Source organism: Giraffa tippelskirchi, chromosome 6 (genome assembly GCF_054371585.1).
Source record: "Giraffa tippelskirchi isolate mGirTip1 chromosome 6, T2T-mGirTip1v1.2.pri, whole genome shotgun sequence".
Lineage (NCBI taxonomy): Eukaryota > Metazoa > Chordata > Mammalia > Artiodactyla > Giraffidae > Giraffa > Giraffa tippelskirchi.
Genome location: NC_137280.1, coordinates 168960669 through 168980819, shown reverse-complemented (window position 1 = coordinate 168980819; position 20151 = coordinate 168960669). Strand labels below are relative to the sequence as shown.

General features: G+C 37.6%; 1 long non-coding RNA gene across 1 annotated transcript in view; it reads left to right on the top strand.

The window, feature by feature from the left end:
- LOC145509651 (uncharacterized) overlaps window positions 1-20151 on the top strand; it is a 579505-nt gene that overhangs the window by 517316 nt on the left and 42038 nt on the right. The window lies entirely within an intron of this gene.

The following is a 20151-nucleotide window of genomic DNA, read 5'->3' as shown; positions in this document are numbered from 1 at the left end:
TCAGAGAGCTGAGGTTACAGGACAGCCAAATCATCTGAAATCCAAGGAAAGGTCATGTACCTACATGACCACTTTCTTTCCTGGGGCAGGCACTGGGGAAATTACTAGTTTATGACTTCAGTAAGATTGGAACATGTTGCTCGAAGGTAATCACAGGCTGGCATATGGATATAGAATATGTTGCAGCAACAGACACAACCAAAGGGTGTTTGTTTGCATTAGCAAGGTCTTCTCCGCAGACTGTCTGGGTCCTCAAGAGAAAGACTCAGGTCATGGGACAGCTTGGAAAAGCCTTACCTCCAGAGAAAGAAGGTGTGACTCAGCTGCTCGTGGCAGGTCACACGCCCCCTCCTGATGCTGTCTCCCCAACAGCCCTGCATCCAGCAATCTTAGTTGGCTTTTTATTTGGAGGGGGATAGGGCACAAGTGAAGACTGCTTGCAACTAGAGGAACTAGTTTCTGGATGGAATAAAGCAACTAGACAAAAATAAACCTCTATGCCTGGGGGGAGACAGGAAGATGTCAAGGTTCCAGACGATTCAAGTTTCTCTAACTGCTTGGAGGCTTCCCTAGTGGCTCAGACGGTAAAGCGTCTGCCTGCAATGCGAGAGATCCCTGGGTTCGATCGCTGAGTCGGGAAGATCCCCTGGAGAAGGAAATGGCAACCCACTCCAGTACTCTTGCCTGGAAAATTCCATGGACGGAGGAGCCTGGTGGGCTACAGTCCATGGGGCAGGAATGCAGTGCCTCCCTGCTACTGAGGGAACCAGGGCAGAGTGCCCTGTCTCCCAGCTCACATCAGGCGAGCTAGCTCAGCAACAGATAATATCGAAATACTACTACGAGCATTGGGGTGAGAGCACCGGGAGAGCTCTGTGAGGCACACGTGTACAGGGAAGTTTTTAGTTGACAGGGAGCCGACTGAGAAAACAGCCCCCAGGTGACCAGCCCGCCTCCCAGGTTCAAGGTGACAGGAATAAAATTTTGAAGCCTGGGGTGCAAGGAGAGGATGTGCAAGGACAGCAGAACTCAGGCACCGCACGGGTTCTGGCTACGTAGACTCAACTCAGCAAACCAAAGGGAAGTTGTAGCTTTGAGAAAGACAGTATCTGAGTTGAAGGATTCATCGGACAAGCTTCAGAGCACATTGGATGCAGCATTTTTCTATGTCCAGGCCATTGAATACAAAGACAGGTCAACAGAAAATAGCCAGACTGAAGTACAGCAAGGAGGAGAATGATACCAGCAAGTGAGCAGGGATTCAGCGACAGGACGGAAAATACCATATGATTAACACACATGCAGTGGGAGTTCCAGAAGAAGAAAGAGACCAAGCATGGCGCGGTATCTGAAGAGATAGTGGAGAAACTGGTCCAAGTAGGAAAAAAAAATAGATAAATAAACAACCCAACAAAAAGGAAGCGTAAATCAAAAAAGTTCAGGAACCTCAGGTAGAACAAACAGTATGAAAGTTCATGCCCTGGCCCATCCTAGTCATATGGCTACAATCTAAAGAGAAAAATAATTCTGTAAGATGGCAGAGACAATTCACATCCAGGGCAACAATGATATCCACTTCCTATCATAAACAAAGGACGACAAACATAATGCCTTATTTAGTGATACAGTGATATCAATATAGAATTCCATATTTAGTGAAGATATCTTTAATTTTTTGTTTTCCTGGGTTCATATGCATCATGGTTCAGTTTATGGTTGGAATAAAGCAAGAGGATATTAAAATATGTTTGTTTCAGACTTTAAAAACATTACACCCATTGTAGGAACCCATGCATCAGGCTTTTATATATGCCATTTGAGTAGGTGCTAACAGAACTTAAATGAAAAGTCAAATATGAGAATTTTTATGAGGTTATGGAACACAGGGCTTCTCTGGTGGCTCGGATGGTAAACAATCTGCCTGCAATGCAGGAGACCTGGATTCAGTCTCTGGGTTGGGGAGATCCTCTGGAGAATGGAATGGCTACCCACTCCAGTATTCTTACTGGAGAATTCCATGAACAGAGAAAGCTGGTGGGCTACAGTCCATGGGATCACAAAGAGTCAGACATGACTGAGGACTGATACGTTCACTTTCAACAGAGGGATGGCCATTATTGATACACATAATTTTGCAAATGCCTCTTCATATACTTGTTTAGAATTTCCCTGAGGATATACCTAGGATTAGAAGAACTAGTGCTATAGAGAATGAACTTTTAAAACTGTAATAGATGATGAATGCCTAGTGTTTGTTTTTTTTTCAAAGTATTTAATATCCTCATCAATTCAGTTTGCTCTAAAGCCCTTATCACCAATTGATATGGTCAAGTTGCTTTTTTTAAAATTTCTAACTATGACATGGATGTGAATTATATCTTAAGATTGCTTTAAATATGTGATTTTTCTGGTTGTCAAGTTGTGCATGTTCTTTTATTTAGGTACTCTTATCTTCTGTGTGGTACTTTTTCAAAACAATTACTTTTTTTTGTTAGGTTCTTTATGTATTTTAATGCTACCATTGCATTTGTAGCCATCTTTTATTTTTATGGATGTAAGTCCATTAGAACTATTGTGTGTTATAGATGTCTTTCTCCAGTTTTATTTTGCCATTCCACTTGCTTTATTGCAAATTTTGAGGAATAGAAGTTTTTAAAGTTTTATATCTATATTCTCATATAAGTTGGTAATGGTGGAAAGGGTTTGTTATATGTGCTTTAGCTTCCAATTTCTCTTGGATGTCTTAGCATTATTTATTAAATCTTAAAAAAAACCTCCTCCATTAAATGGTAGTGCTATTTGGACCATAAAATTTCCATTAAGTCTTATTGATCCTTATCTATTCTTGTTCTACTATTGTACTTTATAAATTATTGTAATTTATACACATTCAGTCTTGCTTCCACATATTGTTCTAATTGGTTCCTTGAATATTCCTTACTCTTACCTTTCCATAATATTTTAGAATATAGTTTTGAACTTTCAGTCATGTATACACAAACCCACACCATTATTTCCTAGGATTTTGCTGTATTCATTGAATCTATATATCAATTTGGGCAGAGATGAGAAATTTAGGAACTAGAAGTTCATAATTAGAAATTATGACTATTTCTCTATTTGTTGGCATTCTTTACTATATGAAATATTAATACAGTTTTATACTTCTCCAGAATGTTGTTCCATATCCTTTGTTAGATGTGTTTCTTTTTTAGTTTTCACCTTGAAGCTTTTTAAAGTGGTAACATTTCAACATTTATATAACATCAAAATGTGGAAAAAAAAGAAATCTGATAAAATATTTCTAGAAAGACCCAAATACTAAAAACTATAAGCACTGCTGGGAGAAATTAAAGAATAAAATAGTGTCTAACTAAATGTTTTATGTACTGTGTTTATGGGTCAGAAAACTCAATATTGTAAAGATGTTAATTCTCCCCCAGACTCCCTATAGTTCAGTTCAGTCACTCAGTCGCGTCCGACTCTTTGTGACCCCATGAGCTGCAGCACACCAGGCCTCCCTGTCCATCACCAACTCCCGGAGTTTACTCAAACTCATGTCCATCGAGTCAGTGATGCCATCCAACCATCTCATCCTCCCTATAGATGGAATGCAACCTTAGTGAAAATATCCAACAGGCTTTTTTAAAGTAGAAGTTTTCAAATTGACTATAGTACTTATTTGGAAGTCCAAAAGATTATGTATAATAGCCAATACAACACTGAAAAGAAGAACAAAAGTGAAAGAGTAACACTATCGGGTATCAACATTACTATGTATCTAAAACTTCAATGGTGAAGAGAGAGTGGTATTGGGGTAAAGGTATAAAAATAGTTCAGAAATTCACATATAAGGGACCACTAACTTTTAACAAAGGTGCAAGGACAGTCCAGTGAAAAAGAGGGTCAGTCTTTTCAAAAAAGTTTGCCATGAAGTTTACATATCTTTATATAAAACAAATAAAGAGAAAGTAACTTAGTTCCATATCTTTCACTAGACATAAAAGTTAACTCAAAATCTATTGCAGAGCAAAAGGGACAACCTCAATTATTAAACTTGTAAAAGATAAAGATAGCTTTTGTAAACTTAAGGTGAGGTTTTTTTTATATAGGATGCTGAAAGCACTGACCGTAAATGAAAGAAAATAACAAATTGGACTTTATCAGATTCTGAATGTCTAATCTTTGGTCAAAACTTTTAAGACAAAAGAGTAGCCACTGACTGCTGAAATGTCATCTTTTTACAACTTATGTGTCTATTAAAGGAATTGTTCCTAGAATATATAATTCTCAAGACTCGATAATGAAAAAAGCAATTAAATTAAAAATAGGCAAAAGGATTTGAATAGTCACTTCATCAAAGAAGATATATGGATAGCAAATAAACATATATAGACATGGACATCAACAGATAGTCAATACTGAAATCAGATTGATTATATTCTTTGCAACCAAAGATGGAGAAGCTCTATACAGTCAGCAAAAAACAAGACCAGGAGCTGACTGGCTCAGATTATGAACCATTTATTCCCAAATTCAGACTTTAATTAAAGAAAGTAGGGAAAACCACTAGACCATTCAGTTATGACCTAAATCAAATCCCTTACAATTATACAGTGAAAGTGACAAATAGATACAAGGGATTAGATCTGATAGACAGAGTCCCTGATGAACTATGGACAGAGGTTCGTCACACTGTACAAGAGACAGGGATCAAGACCATCCCCAAGAAAAAGAAATGCAATAAGGCAAAATGGCTGTCTGAGGAGGCCTTACAAATAGCTGAGGAAAGAAGAGAAATGAAAGGCAACGGAGAAAAGGAAAGATATACCCATTTGAATGCAGAGTTCCAAAGAATAGCAAGGAGGGATAAGAAAGCCTTCCTCAATGATGCAAAGAAATAGAGGAAAACAGCAAAATGGAAAAGACTAGAGATCTCTTCAAGAAAATTAGATATACCACGGGAACATTTCATGCAAAGATGGGCACAATAAAGGACAGAAATAGCGTGCACCTAACAGAAGCAAAAGATATTAAGAAGAGGTGGCAAGAATACACAGAAGAACTGTACAAAAAATCCTCACTACCCAGATAATCACGATGGTATGATCACTCACCTAGAGCCAGACATCCCAGAGTGTGAAGTCAAGTGGGCTTTAGGAAACATCACCACGAACAAAGCTAGTGGAGGTGATGGAATTCCAGCTAAGCTATTTCAAATCCTTAAAGATGATGCTGTGAAAGTGCGGCACTCAAATTTACCAGCAAATTTGGAAAACTCATCAGTCGTCACAGGGCTGCAAAAAGTCAGTTTTTAATTCCAATCCCAAAGAAAGTCAATGCCAAAGAATGCTCAAACTACCGCACAATTGCACTCATCTCACACGCTAGCAAAGTAATGTCAAAATTCTCCAGTTCACGACATTACGTGAACTGTGAACTTCCAGTGTTCAAACTGGATTTAGAAAAGGCAGAGGAACCAGAGATCAAATTGCCAACATCCACTGGATCATCGAAAAAACAAGAGAGTTCCAGGAAAACATCTACTTCTGCTTTATTGACTATGCCAAAGCCTTTGACTGTGTGGATCACAACAAACTGGAAAATTCTGAAAGAGATGCGAATACCAGACCACCTGACCTGCTTCTTGAGAAATCTGTGTGTAGGTCAAGAAGCAACAGTTAGAACTGGACATGGAACAACAGACTGGTTCCAAATAGGAAAAGGAGTACATCAAGGCTGTATATTGTCACCTTGCTTATTTAACGTATATGAAGAATACATCATGAGAAATGCTGGGCTGGATGAAACACAAGCTGGAATCAAGATTGCTGGGAGAAATGTCAATAACCTCAGATATGCATATGACACCGCCTTTATGGAAGAAAGTGAAGAAGAACTAAAGAGACCTTTGATGAAAGTAAAAGAGGAGAGTGAAAAAAATGGCTTAAAACTCAACATTCAGAAAACTAAGATCACGGCATCCAGTCCCATCACTTCATGACAAATAGATGCGGAAACAGTGGAAAGAGTGGCTTTATTTTCTTGGGCTCCAAAATCACTGCAGATGGTGATTGCAGCCATGAAATTAAAAGACTCCTTTTAATTTGGAAGAAAATCTATGAGCAACCTAGAAAGCGTATTAAAAAGCAGACATTACTTTGCCAACAAAGGTCCATCTAGTCAAAGCTATGGCTTTTTCAGTAGTCATGTAAGGATGTGAGAGTTGGACTATAAAGAAAGCTGAGCACCGAAGAACTGATGCTTTTGAACTGTGGTGTTGGAGAAGACTCTTGAGAGTCCCTTGGACTGCAAGGAGATCCACCCAGTCCATCCTCAAGCAAATCAGTCCTGAATATTCATTAAAAAGACTGATGCTGAAGCTGAAACTCCAATACTTTGGTAACCTGATATGAAGAACTGACTCATTGAGAAAGACCCTGTTGCTGGGAAAGATTGAAGACGGGATGAGTAGGGGATGACAGAAGATGAAATGGTTGGATGGCATCACCGCCTTGATGGACATGAGTTTAAGTAAGCTCTGGGAGTTGGTGATGGACAGAGAGGCCTGGCGTGCTGCACTCTATGGGGTTGCAAAGATTCGGACACAACTAAGCTACTGAACTGAACTGAGACATGTTCAGCACTATCAGTCTTTATGGAAATATGATTTAGTTTTACAATGAAAAACTACTACATATGTAGTAGTTGGTAAAATTAAAAAGACTGACCATACTAAGAATTGACAAGAATGTCCTGTAACAATTCAATTGATGGTAAAAATATTCAGTTGTTCCTTTTTAAATGTTCTGATTGTAGTACAATATTCATTTAAAACATTTTGACTCATTTTTGAAATGATGGTTTTTCATTTGACAGTGCTATAAACTGATTATTTTTTCCACTTAAAAAGATGTTTGGCATCATTTACTGGCAGTTCCTTTTCATCACCAACTAGGTCAGCAAATTTGGAACAACCGTTTTGAGTGGGATACTGAACAGATGCTGTGCGGTGCAACTATTTTATGGTCTATCACCGTTTCAGGGGAAGTATTTCCATGATTATATTCCACTTTAAATGCTTTGAATATGTAAAATCGATAACATTGATGACAATGTATACTACATTGAGAATGCTGGTTCACTTTCTTCAGCCAGAAGCATCATTTCATTTATGAATCATTTAGTGAATGAAAGATGCTAGTAGTACAAATTTAGTATATTTATCACTGAGTCACTATAGTGCCAGTCAAATCTACCAACACATCAGTGGTTACGTTTTATCAGTTTTTTCATGAAGCACCCTATTAGTTTTTAAAAAGTAATTTGCTAGTTAGTATATATCTTTCAAAGGCTTCTCTGGTGTCTCAGATGGTAATGAATATGCCTGCAATGCAGGGGACCCAGGTTTCATCCCTGGGTCAGGAAGATCCTTTGAAGAAGGGAATGGCAACCCACTCCAGTAATCCTGCCTGGAGAATCCCATGGACAGAGGAGCCTGGCAGGCTACAGTCCATGGAGTCACAAAGTCGGGCACAACTGAGTGACTAACACACACACACACACACACACACACACACACATATTATACATTATCTTCCTTCTTTTGAATTATAAAAATTATAGCTTTGGAACATTTCAGTTTTTAAACAGACTTGAGAGATTTCTATCATTTTCATGATGTTTGTTTTCTTTATGTCTCTCAGCATTATTTGGCAAGAGGTGAAGGCATGTTAGTTTGCCCCTGTGTTGTTTTCTGTTCATCATTTAATCCATTTGAGTGGTTGGAATGGGAAATGTTTTCTCAGTGCTATGTGGTCATTAGGCTATAAATGACAAGAATTTTTGAAGTATGTGGCTTTCAAGTATGAATCTTTCAAATATTGTTTTGTTTAGTGAAATGTATAAAATATTGGAATGAGGATTTAATTTCTTTAAATACGAGTGAACTAAATGCTAGACATGTGGCTTCACATTCTAGTTACTAGCCACTAGCATTTATCTCAAAGAATAATATACTTCTCTTAGGATAAAACTTATTATTAATGATAGTGCACAAAAATAATTGCTTCAAATGGTTACTGCCTTAAAATTAAATGTTTTTTCTGGTTTTTTGTCTTACCTGATTTTATTGTCATTTTTTTTTGACTGCTTAATGTGACATAGTGTTACTCTAAGCAGTGTTACTGCTGACTGTGACATAGGATTAATATAAATATCTGGTCTGCCATTTTTTCAATCTTCTGCATGTTTATTATTAGTAATGCCTTAATATATGATTTTTGAAGAAATGCTAAGAAACTGTTTCTTATTTTTTTAGTATTAGTTTAATTGATGGTAGATATTCCTTGTGGCTCAGTTGGTAAAAAATCCACCTGCAATGTAGGGTACCTGGGTTTGATCCCTGGGCTGGGAAGATACCCTGGAGGAGGACATGGCTACTCACTCCATTAGTTTTGCCTGAAGAATCCTCATGGACAGAGGAATCTGGCGGGCTGCAGTCCAAGGGGTCACAAAGGTGGACACGACTCAGTAACTAAGTACACCAGTGAACCAGTGAAGTTGCTCAGTCGTGTCCGACTCTCTGTGATCCCATGGACTGTAGCCTACCAGGCTCCTCCATCCATGGAATTTTCCAGGCAAGAATACTAGAATGGGTTGCCATTTCCTTCTCCAGGGGATCTTCCCGACCCAGGGGCTGAACCCAGGTCTACCACATTGCGGGCAGATGCTTTACCATCTGTAGGCTACAGTCTGTAGGCTACTGACTGTAGGCTACAGTCCATAGGGTCACAAAGAGTTGGACACGACTAAGCAACTAACACTTTCACTTTCAAAGAGTCATTATTTATATAAAATATGATAGGAAATAATTATGTATTAAACATATTACATATGAAGTTAAAATGTATTGCATAAGACACAATAAATATAAAATAATTATATTTATATACTAAATATATTTTGGGCTTTAACGGTAGCTCAGCAGTAAAGAATCCACCTACAATATAGGAGATGCTAGTTCCATCCTTGGATTGGGAAAATACCCTGGAGGAAGTCATGGCAACCCTCTCCACTATTTTTGCCTGAAGAATTCCATGGACAGAGGAGCCCGGTGGACTACAGTCCATGGGGTCACACAAAGTCGGAGATGATTGAAACAGCTGAGGGCACACACAAATATAAATGAGATATATAATCTTAATATTAGGTATGACCTAATTGAAATACCTTATGGTTATACAGTGGAGGTGACAAATGGATTCAAGAAACTAGATCTAGTAGAGAGAGTGCCTGAAAAACTATGAACAGAGGTTTGTAACATTGTGCAGGAGGTTGTGACGAAAACCATCCCCAAGTAAAAGAAATGCAAGAAGGTTAAGTGGTTGTCTGAGGAGGCCTTACAAATAGCTGAAAAAAGAAGAGATGTGAAAGGCAAAGGAGAACAGGCAAGACATTCCCAACTGTATGCAGAGTTCCAGAGAAAGCAAGGAAGCTAAGAAAGCCTTCTTAAGTGAACAGTGCAAAGAAATAGAGGAAAGCAATAGAATGGGAAAGACTGGAGATCTCTTCAGAAAACTGGAGATACCAAGGGAACATTTCATGCAAAGATGGGCTCAATAAAGGACAACAACAGCAAGGACCTAACAGAAGCATAAGAGATTAAGAAGAGGTGGCAGGAATACACAGAACTGTACCAATGAGTTCTTAATGACCCATGACCAAGATGCTGTGGTCACTCCCCTAGAGCCAGACATCCCAGAGTGTGAAGGCAAGTGGGCCTTAGGAAGCATCACTAGGAACAAAGCTAGTGGAGGTGATGGAATTCCAGTTGAGCTATTTCAGATCCTAAAAGATGATGGTGTGAAAGTGCTGCACTCAATATGCCAGCAAATTTGGAATGTTCAGCCATGGCCACAGGACTGGAAAAGGTCAATTTTCAATCCAATCCAAAGGAAGGCAATGCCAAAGAAAGTTCAAATTACCATACAATTGTACTCATTTCAAGCTCTACTATGGCTCAGATGGTACAGAGCCTGCCTGCAATGTGGGAGACCCAGATTTGATTCCTGAGAAAGGAATATCCCCTGGAGAAGGAAATGGCAATCCACTCCAGTATTCTTGCCAGGTAAATCCCATGGAGGAGAAGGCAATGGCACCCCACTCTAGTACTCTTGCCTGGAAAATCCCATGGACAGAGGAGCCTGGTAGGCTACAGTCCATGGGGTCGCTAAGAGTCGGACATGACTGAGCGACTTCACTTTCACTTTTCCCTTTCATGCACTGGAGAAGGAAATGGCAACCCACTCCAGTATTCTTGCCTGGAGAATCCCACGGACGGCGGAGCCTGGTGGGCTGCCGTCTATGGGGTCTCACAGAGTCGGACGCGACTAAGGCGACTTAACAGCAGCAAATCCCATGGAGGGAGGAACCTGGCAGGCTACAGACTTATGGGGTTGCAAAGAGTCAGACTCATACACACACACACACACACACACACACACTATATATATACACACAATGAGATATATATATATATATAAATATATATATTAATATATAGTTGTACTCATTTCACATGCCAGCATGATTATGCTCATAATCCTTCAAGCTATGTTTCTTCAATACATGAACTGAGAACTTCTAGATGTACAAAATGAATTTAGAAAAGGCAGAGGAACCAGAGGTCAAATTGTCAACATATACTGGATCATTTTAAAAGCAACAAAATTCCAAAAAAAGACCTACTTCTGTTTCATTGACTATACTAAAGCCCTTGACTGTGTAGATTACATCAAACTATGGAAAATTCATAATGAGATGGGGATACCAGACCACATCTCCTGCCTCCTAAGAAACCTGTATGCTGGACAAGAAGCAACAGATAGAACTGGACATGGTACGGTAGACTGGTTCCAAATTGGGAAAGGAGTACATCCAAGCTGTATATTGTCACCCTACTTATTTAACTTATATGCAGAGTAAATCATACAAAATGCCAGGCAGGATGAATCACAAGCTGGAATAAAGATTGCCGGGAGAAATATCAACAACCTCAGATATGCAAATGATACCATTTTAATGGTAGAAAGTGAACAGGAGCTAAAGAGCCTCTTGATGAAGTGAAAGAGGAGAGTGAAAAAGTTGGCTTAAAATGCAACATTCAGAAAACTAAGATCATTGCATCTGTTCCTATCACTTCATGGCAAATAGATGGGGAAAACGTGGAAACTGTCAGATTTCAATTTGTTGGGCTCCAAAATCAATGTGGGCAATGACTGCAGCCATGAAATTAAGACACTTGCTCCTTGGAAGAATAGCTATGATAAACCTAGACAATGTCTTAAAAAGCAGAGACATCACTTTGTTGACAAAGATTCGTATAGTCAAAGCTATGGTTTTTCTGGTAGTCCTGTATGGATGTGAAAGGTGGACTATAAAGAGGACTTTTTGCAACCCATGGACTGTATCCCACCAGGTTCCTCTGTCCATGGGATTTTCCATGCAAGAATACTGGAGTGGCTCCCAAGTCCTCCTCCAGGATATCTTCCCCACCCAAGAATCAAACTCCAGTCTCCTGCGTCTCTTGCTTTAGGAGGTGTCATGTAGAGAAGAGCAGCTGTGTAAGTAGAAGTGTGTATTTTAGCTCTGGCCAAGGAATACATGGCTACTTAGTAGTCATCTATGTGGTAATGTCAAGCAGGTACTAGGAAATATGATTCAGGATTTCAGGAGAGTGATCAGAACAGTAATAAAATTTGAAAGTTATCAAACTGTGATACCTTTACCACACTTTTGAACTTAAAGGAATGGATGAGATCACCTAGGGAGAGATATAAAGAGAGAAGTTACTAAGAACAGAGAAAAGATGCACAGCAACATTTCAAAATGGGACAGAAGAAGACCTGGTAGATGGACTGAAAGGGACCTGGTGAATGAGACTGTCCTGGTTAGGAACCAGGACAGGACAGTGGTCTAGAGATTGAGTGCAGAAAGTGTCTAAAAACTATCAGTAGCCAGCTGTAATAATTACCGCTGAAAACTTGAATAATAATGCATATTGCAAGTTGACGCATAGAATTTGGCACTGTGGAAGCATCAGTGATATCGTCAAGAGCTGTTTAGAAGAATTTGGGGTGTAAAGTTTGGAGTATTTTTTAGTTAAGAATAGAATTTAAAGGGCTTCCTAGATGGCTCAGTCGCAAAGAATCTGCCTGCCAATGCAAGAGATGCAAGCGATGCGTGTTTGATCCTGGTCAGGAAGATTCCCCAGAGGAGGAAACAGCAACCCACTCCAGTATTCTTGCCTGGAAAATCCCATGGACTGAGAAGCCTTGCAGGCCACAGTCCCTCGGGTTGAAAGAAGTTGGACAGGGCAGCACAGGAGAGCAGAGAGAGAATTTGAAAGTTGTAGTTTCTTCCTACACCACAAGGGATCATTTTGTGCCATCCTAGAAAATATACTGGCTTGAATTCACTAGGATGTTTTCTTTATGCAAGCAACATCTGTATCTAATGTTGTTCACTACTATATTTTTATTTCCTGAAATGTTACCATTCAGGAAATGTTGCTTGAAATTAAGAAGATTATCAATGTAAGTTTATTAACTGCCTTTTATTAATTGAGAAATTATAATATATGGAAGGCTGATAAGTTTGAATTAAGTAGAAGTTTGAACAACTTTATTTTCAATCCAATTTTCCACAATATTGAAAATGATATAAACCCCTTGCCCATTTCTTGATTGTCTTCTAAGAACTCAGAGTGATTTATCTTTCTTCTCAGTTGGACTTTCAAGTTGGTAATAAGAATGTAAGTAATATTTATAGCTTCTCATGCCACTGAGCCAATAGAGATATCAATAAACTTGAATTTATAGCTCTGGTTTAATGACAAATTTGTTATTTTTGAAATGAGATGTCAAAAGAGTGGGTTGGTTTTTATAACCTCTAAAGTAGGGAAGAAGTGATTAACAAGATTGCAGTCAGTGCTTTATAAAGTCTCAGTTTCACAATCACATGTGAAATCCACTATGTTACAATCCTTAGATGCTTGTGACTGCTGTGAAACTGTACAGACAATACATACATACCTGTCTAAGAATAAAAGTCACTGTGACTTCTGCACAGTAAAGAACATCTGCTTTGATTCTTTTCCCCTCTGATTTTACATTGCTTCTGCACTGAACACCTCTGCTGCTTAGACTTTTCCTGATATCACAGATATATTTGACAGATTTGGGGTTGTTTTGTATGAAGAATTCAGGATTTCTGCCATCAGTGTTGTCAGCCAGATTTAAGAAATAAGTTGGGAGAAGAAACCTATCTATTGTGTTGTTAAAAATATCTTTACTTTTAAGGATGTTTGTGTGTATTTTAAGTGAAGAACGTGAACTTATGATAGTCCAAGAAATTATCATAATATTACATCATTAATTCCAATTTTATTCATGAATGCGCGTGAGGCATCATGCATTTGAATGCTGGTGTTTCTGCTCCTGAGCAGGAGGGCCTGACTCTTTCCCAGGAAGCTTTTCCCCATGATGCAGTAGTTGCTAGACCACTTTGAAAATATATGATTTAATGTGTTGCAGTGGGAAAAAATAGTTCCAGTGAAGCTTCCATCATTTTGTGAACATTACTTAATAGTACAAAAATCTGAATAGAATCTCTACAGTGAAGGGAAAAAAGATCCAAGGAGAATATTAAATATTTTTCCATCTTTATGTGGATATTACTCATTCTTGAAAAGTTGTCATTTCTATGCGGCTGTGGATTTGATAATAACCTCATCTTACTCGAGATAAGAACAAGTTTGAGCATTACCCTTGGATAAAGTTAATCAGCCTGTTTGTCATTGTTACTGGTTTGATTGCTTCCTACTTTTAGACAAAATAGTTTCTATTTTTCTATAAAATATATTTTATGAATAAAGGCAACTCTAGCCAACTAAGTCTGTACTTTGTCAGAGAAGTTATTCCCTAGTTTACATGAAGCATTATTTCTTTGATGGCACGAAAATAAGCTGGGATCCACCTGAGGCAGGAGGTGTAGATATTCCAATTAGAAGAACTTTCTTCTGCAGAAGAAAGGATTTATTAGCTAACTTTGCTTAATGTAAAAATTTAACTAAAATACGGAATTATGATATCCTGGCATTCTTTATTTATTAAAAATGAACAATGTGAGTGATCAATTTATTTTTGTGGGTGAGGTTCTTTAAAGCAATTTCAAGTTTATTAAACAATGGCATGTAGCAGATTGAATATTGAGATTTGTGAAAATAAATTAGGGTATTTTTAAATCTATGAATAAGAAAATTATGTTCACTTTTGATGATAAAGAAGAAAAATGAAGTAGTATCTGAATGAAATAGTTTCTAAAATGATGCTTTTAACAAGATTAGAAAATTATTGAATTTTGAAACACATGTGGCCATAGTCACAAATCTTAAAGTGCTATCCATTTGTGACCAAATGAATCATTTTAAAAATGTAAATTTTATACTTTTGACAGGATCATTTAACTTAAATATGTGCAAGCTGATGCACTTAAACTTTTAAAGAATTTAGCTATAAAAATGCAATTATTTAGAAGTGGTTAGATTTGGCAACTTTTAAATTCTTACAGAGTTGACTTCATTCTTTTTTTTTTTTTATAAATTTATTTATTTTAGTTGGGGGCTAATTACTTTACAATATTGTAATAGTTTTTGCCATACATTGACATGAATCAGCCATGGGTTTACATGTGTTCCCCTTCCTGGACCCCCCACCCACTTCCCTCCCCATCCCATCCCTCTGGGTCATCCCATTGCCCCGGCCCTGAGCCCTTGTCTCATGCATCGAACATGGAATGGTGTTCTGTTTCACATATGATAATATACATGTTTCAATGCTATTCTCCCAGAACGTCCCACCCTCACCTTCTCCCTCAGAGTCCATAAAATTGTTCTATGCATCTGTGTCTCTTATTCTGTCTCGCATATAGGGTTATCGTTACCATCTTTCAAATTCCATATATATGCATTAGTATACTGTATTGTTGTTTTTCTTTCTGGCTTACTTCACTCTGTATAATGGGCTCCAGTTTCATCCATCTCAGTAGAACCGATTCAAATGTTTTTTTTTTTTCATTCTTAAAGAAAAATTATAAATGATGAGCTTTTCTTTCTGGTAACAGCTTCAATTTGTTGATCACTGATTTTCTCTTAGCATTAGATGCCAAATACATTTTAGGCAATAGTTAATGAGATCCACCTAGCTGGACATCTACCGAAAATACTGAAAATATAAAAATGAGTGGGTAGATTTCATCACTAAGGGGAAACTGCTTAGTCACTGTGCTGTCTATCAAAGTTACGACTGGGTCAGTGGAAATTTGTTTGGTGCTATGAATGCAAAAACAAGGGAAGGCAAGTGGACCTTTGCGTACTCTCTCGTTCCTGTATAATTATCACCTTGTCTAATTTTGAATAATGTATAATTCTTTCCTCTTACATCAGATGTATCAATTGATATTCATAAGAGCTTACTGAAGAAAAATGCAAAACCTGAAAGTTGCTAATTAAGTTTTATTTGGGGATCTTTTTGAGGGCTATAACCTGGGGCACAGCCTATCAGAAAGCTCTGAGGAACTGCTCCAAAGAGGTAAGAGAGGAGACAGGATATATATGAAGTGGTTTTTTTGTTTCTTTTCTGGGGAAAAAACAAACAAACCTGTATTTGAAAGTTAGAAAGTTACTGCTAATCACAAAGAAGAGACATCTCAAGTTAACGATTTTAGTGTTTTTTTGTGTTTGGGGAGAGGATCTGGGTTCATTGAAGTTATTTCTTAGATATGCATTGCAATTCTCTAGGGCCAATACTTAGAGCGCAGAATGCTTCCTGTTTTTCTCCAGCCTCAGGGTGTACCATAAGTGGGCAGCTGCAGTGGCTAATAGCCTGATCCTTGTATCACAAAGAGTTGGACATGGCTGAGCGACTAACACTTTCGCTGTAGAACTGGAATGATAGACAATATTCTTTGTTTACTGGAAAAACAGGCAATATTCTCTGTCCATATAAGAAATTTTTAATAAATTAAAGAATAAATATTGCTACTTTATTATTTTAAAGAAAACAATTCATGCAATGAAATTTATTTAAAAAATATATTTTTTCTTTCAAAGAAACTAAATACAATAGTCTGATAGTCAGAGTTACCAATTTCAGCAATTTTTCTTGGCAGCTGTCATCAAGGAGATGAATCATTTTGTTACCACACAAGATAACCTATTCCTCTTTCAGATTTGTGAGGAATTTCAGAGGAGAGCTCTAAAATCCAACCTTGCATATAATGATCCTATACACATTGTTAACACTTAGTCTCAAGATTCTTTCAAGTTCTAGTAAATTGTCCTTCAAAGTAAAAAATAAAACCTGATTCTTCATGCATATAGACTTCATAATTATCTTCCCCATATGTTTCAGTTTTACTAATACTTTCAGTCGTTCCCAATAGCAACTTATCACTAGATGCCCAGTTAAACCACTAAAGGGATTTACATAGAGGATCTCTTGGTGGAATTCTGCTGTAAAACTTTCTTAGATTTATATTTCAGTCTAGAATAAATTATTTCTTTTTCAATACACAGGCAGCTTTAGGGTATAAGAGTCTTGGGGAAAGAAAAAGGAGACATTTTTCTCTGTATTTCCTTTCATCAGGGAAGCCCTAACTTGCCACAGTCAAGACTTATTCATTTATGGTTTATTTGTTTGTTCTAAAGTGTTAAATAACAGCCAAATTGGATTTAATTCCTTATTTATCTTCCAGTTGAATTTAAACTTCTTAATACCCATAGATTAGAAAACAACCGGTATGAAGAAGAGATAAATTACCTAGAATCTTCACAGATAGCCTGATTTAAATTCATATCATAGTGCAATTCACAGTAGTCCAATTTACAGTATGTTCTGGGGAGAACATATTTTGAAGGGTTGCAGGCTCCCTCCTTTAAGATCAACCTTGATGAAACTAAGTAAATGAGAAAGTTTGCAAGACGTAATTAATTTAAAGGACAACATATTAGAAACCACTGGGGAACTGAACGTTCTTGTGAACTTGTGTGTATGTGTGTCCGTGTCTGTGTGTGTGCGTGCATGTGTGTGTGTTGGGGAAAGGGGAGACTGTTCATGGCTGCAGCCTAGTAGAAACACACCTAGGGGGCAGCAGAGAGAATACTGAGTGAAGGTAATTCTTAGAGGCTGGTTCTGGCCTTTTCCCCATAACATCATTGTCATCTAATAATCATTTCTTGCCTCCTCACCACAAAAATTGGTAACTGCAGTTCAGGTCTCCCATGTGGAGCCTAAAGGGCAGGGTAAAACCATGTCGGAATGAACAATTCTTAAAAGTGTTGGAAGACTAATGAAACTCACTTGCGTTCTGGTTCCACAAATGCTTTATTTTTCCTTCACCTTTAGGGAGGGATATTGGTTTACAACCTAAGGTGGCTATTTCCTTCCATTTCTTCACATTTCTAAGAATTTAGTAATGAACATGTAACCAGGAAGGGTGAATTTTGAATTTTCACTGTGTCTGTGACTTTAACTCCCATTTTTGCCACTTTTGTTATTATAAACCATACATGATGGCCTGCTTCAGGGAGGTAACCTCAGCAGCCCACTTCTGAAGGACTGTAAGGAAGTGAAACTAACACATCCCCCTGAGGCTTGCCCTTCTAGGGGCATTTGCAAAGCTTGAATAGTCTTTTTCCTTTGTTTCCTCACCTCCACCCGCCCATCTCTGATCCATGAAAGAACCTGGCAACCAGGCCCCAACAAGCTGGTTATTTTGAGGCGCTAGTCTGCCGTCTTCTCAGTCAGCCAGCTCTTTAATAATGTCCCTTCCTCATCCCAACAGCTCGTCTCAGATTCACTGACTTATTTTGCAGCAAGTAGAACTAGCTTGGACTGAGTAACAAACAGAGAAACTGTTGAAGTGAAAGCAAAGCAATGTGACTACTGTGGTTGGGATCCTCATCCTAAGACTGATTACCTCTCCTCTCCAACTCAACTGGAAGGGGGAGATTCTTCCTAGCTTTATTCCTTCCTCAATATATTATATGTTATAGTAGCTGATGTGGTGGTTTGCTGGAACCAATTTGTACCTATTCCTTGATAATCGACAATGAATCTTGCTTCTCAACTCTGAATTCAGTGACAACACTTGGGTAGTTTGTTATTGGGCTTGGTGGCAGTATTTAAGAACAGAAATTAAAAAGCGCTTTAAATCATACTGTTTTTGGAAAAAAGATTGCTGGCTTACCAGGATACTGCCTGTGACAATGAACTCACAGGTAAAAATAGTCAACTGAAGAATACAAATATAATAAAGCAAAAACAACAAATGGACATAGAGAAGAGATAGTCTAAAGAGAAAGCCAGATAAACTTTCTGGAGGCAGGAAGTCAGTGGATTATTCTTCTTAAAAGTTTAAAGAAAATATTATTACAGACAGCATGATTAGAACTATTTTGGACCTACAATTTTGTATTCAAACAAAATATTATTAGAATTCTAGAGTAATGTAAGGATATTCTCAGACAAATAATGCCTTAGATTGTCATATAATCATATTTTGAAATATTCTTGGAGGAGATATTCAAATAAGAAGAGGAATAAATTCAAGAAGAGGGTAGCAGAAATTAAGAAGTAAAGATAACAAGATAGTTCATGAATAAATAGTAGGAGTTTAATTTTTATATGTTTTATGGATGACAAAACTAGCTCCAATAAAGAATGGCAAAAGATAATGTATCTAAGAACTCATTGTTCACATTTCCATAAGAAAAAAGAAAAAGGAGGTGTCATGATTGAAAGGTAGAGATGAATTTCTCATTATTTACAAGTGATATAATTAATTATGTGGGAAAAAAGTGAAATTAATAGTATTCAGTTCAGTCATTCAGTCGTGTCCAACTTTTTGTGACCCCATGGACTGCAGCACACCAGGCTTCTCTGTCCATCACCAACTCCCGGAGCTTGCTCAAACTCATGTCCATCTAATCGGTGATGCCATCCAACCATCTCATCCTCTGTCATTCCCTTCTCCTCCTGCCTACAATTTTTCCCAGCATCAGGGTCTTTTCTAATGAATCAGTTCTTTGCATCAGGTGGCCAAAGTATTGGAGCTGCAGCTTCAACATCAGTCTTTCCAATGAATATTCAGGATTGATTTCCTTTACAATTGACTGGTTTGATCTCCTTGCAGTCCAAGCGACTCTCAAGAGTCTTCTCCAAACCACAGTTCAAAAGCATCAATTTTTCGGCTTTTTTTTTTCCAAAAAATCTTTTTTCCAAAAAAAAAAGTAGGATTTAAAGTGCTTTTTAAGGCAGTACACCCCCTTTTTAAAGCAGCACACCCACTTTTTTTCAAACAGACATGAAAACGTTACTAAGAAAAGCTATATTCTGGGAATCAAAAGAGTTATACAAAGTGTGTTTGCTGATCACGATAGAATTGCATGAGAAATTAATATCAATGAGATCTTTAGAAAATTCCTAAGTATTTGCAGACTAGACTACATATTTCTAAATAGATCATGTTTCAAAGAAGAAACCAAAAGGGAAGTTAGAATACATTTAATCCAAATAAAAATGGAAACACAACTTATCAGAATATGTGAGATGCTGCTAAGATAGTACTTAAGAGATTTATGGTACTAAATCCCTCTATTTCAAGACAGAATGGTGTAGAATTGTTGATCTCAATTTCCATCTTAAGAACTTAGAAAAGCAAAATGAAATACAAAGTAAGGAAGACAGGAAAGATTGAAGTTTGGAAATCAATGAAATAGAAATCAGAAAACAATAAAGAAACCCAGTAAAATAAACTGTAAATTATTTGAAGAAGTCCCTAAAATTGATAATCCTCAAGCCCCTAAAAATTATGGCAATGCACTTCATAATTTAGATGAAATTAAACTATTCTTTGAAAGAAACAAACTACCAAAATCCACTTGCGAGGGCATAGACAACAGGGTAGCCGTATATCATACAGAGGCATTCGACGTTTTAGTTAAAAGCCTTCCCCTGAGAAAACTCAGGATCATATATGTCTTCACTTAAGCATTCCTCAATATTTAAGGAAGAAATAATAAGGAATCAC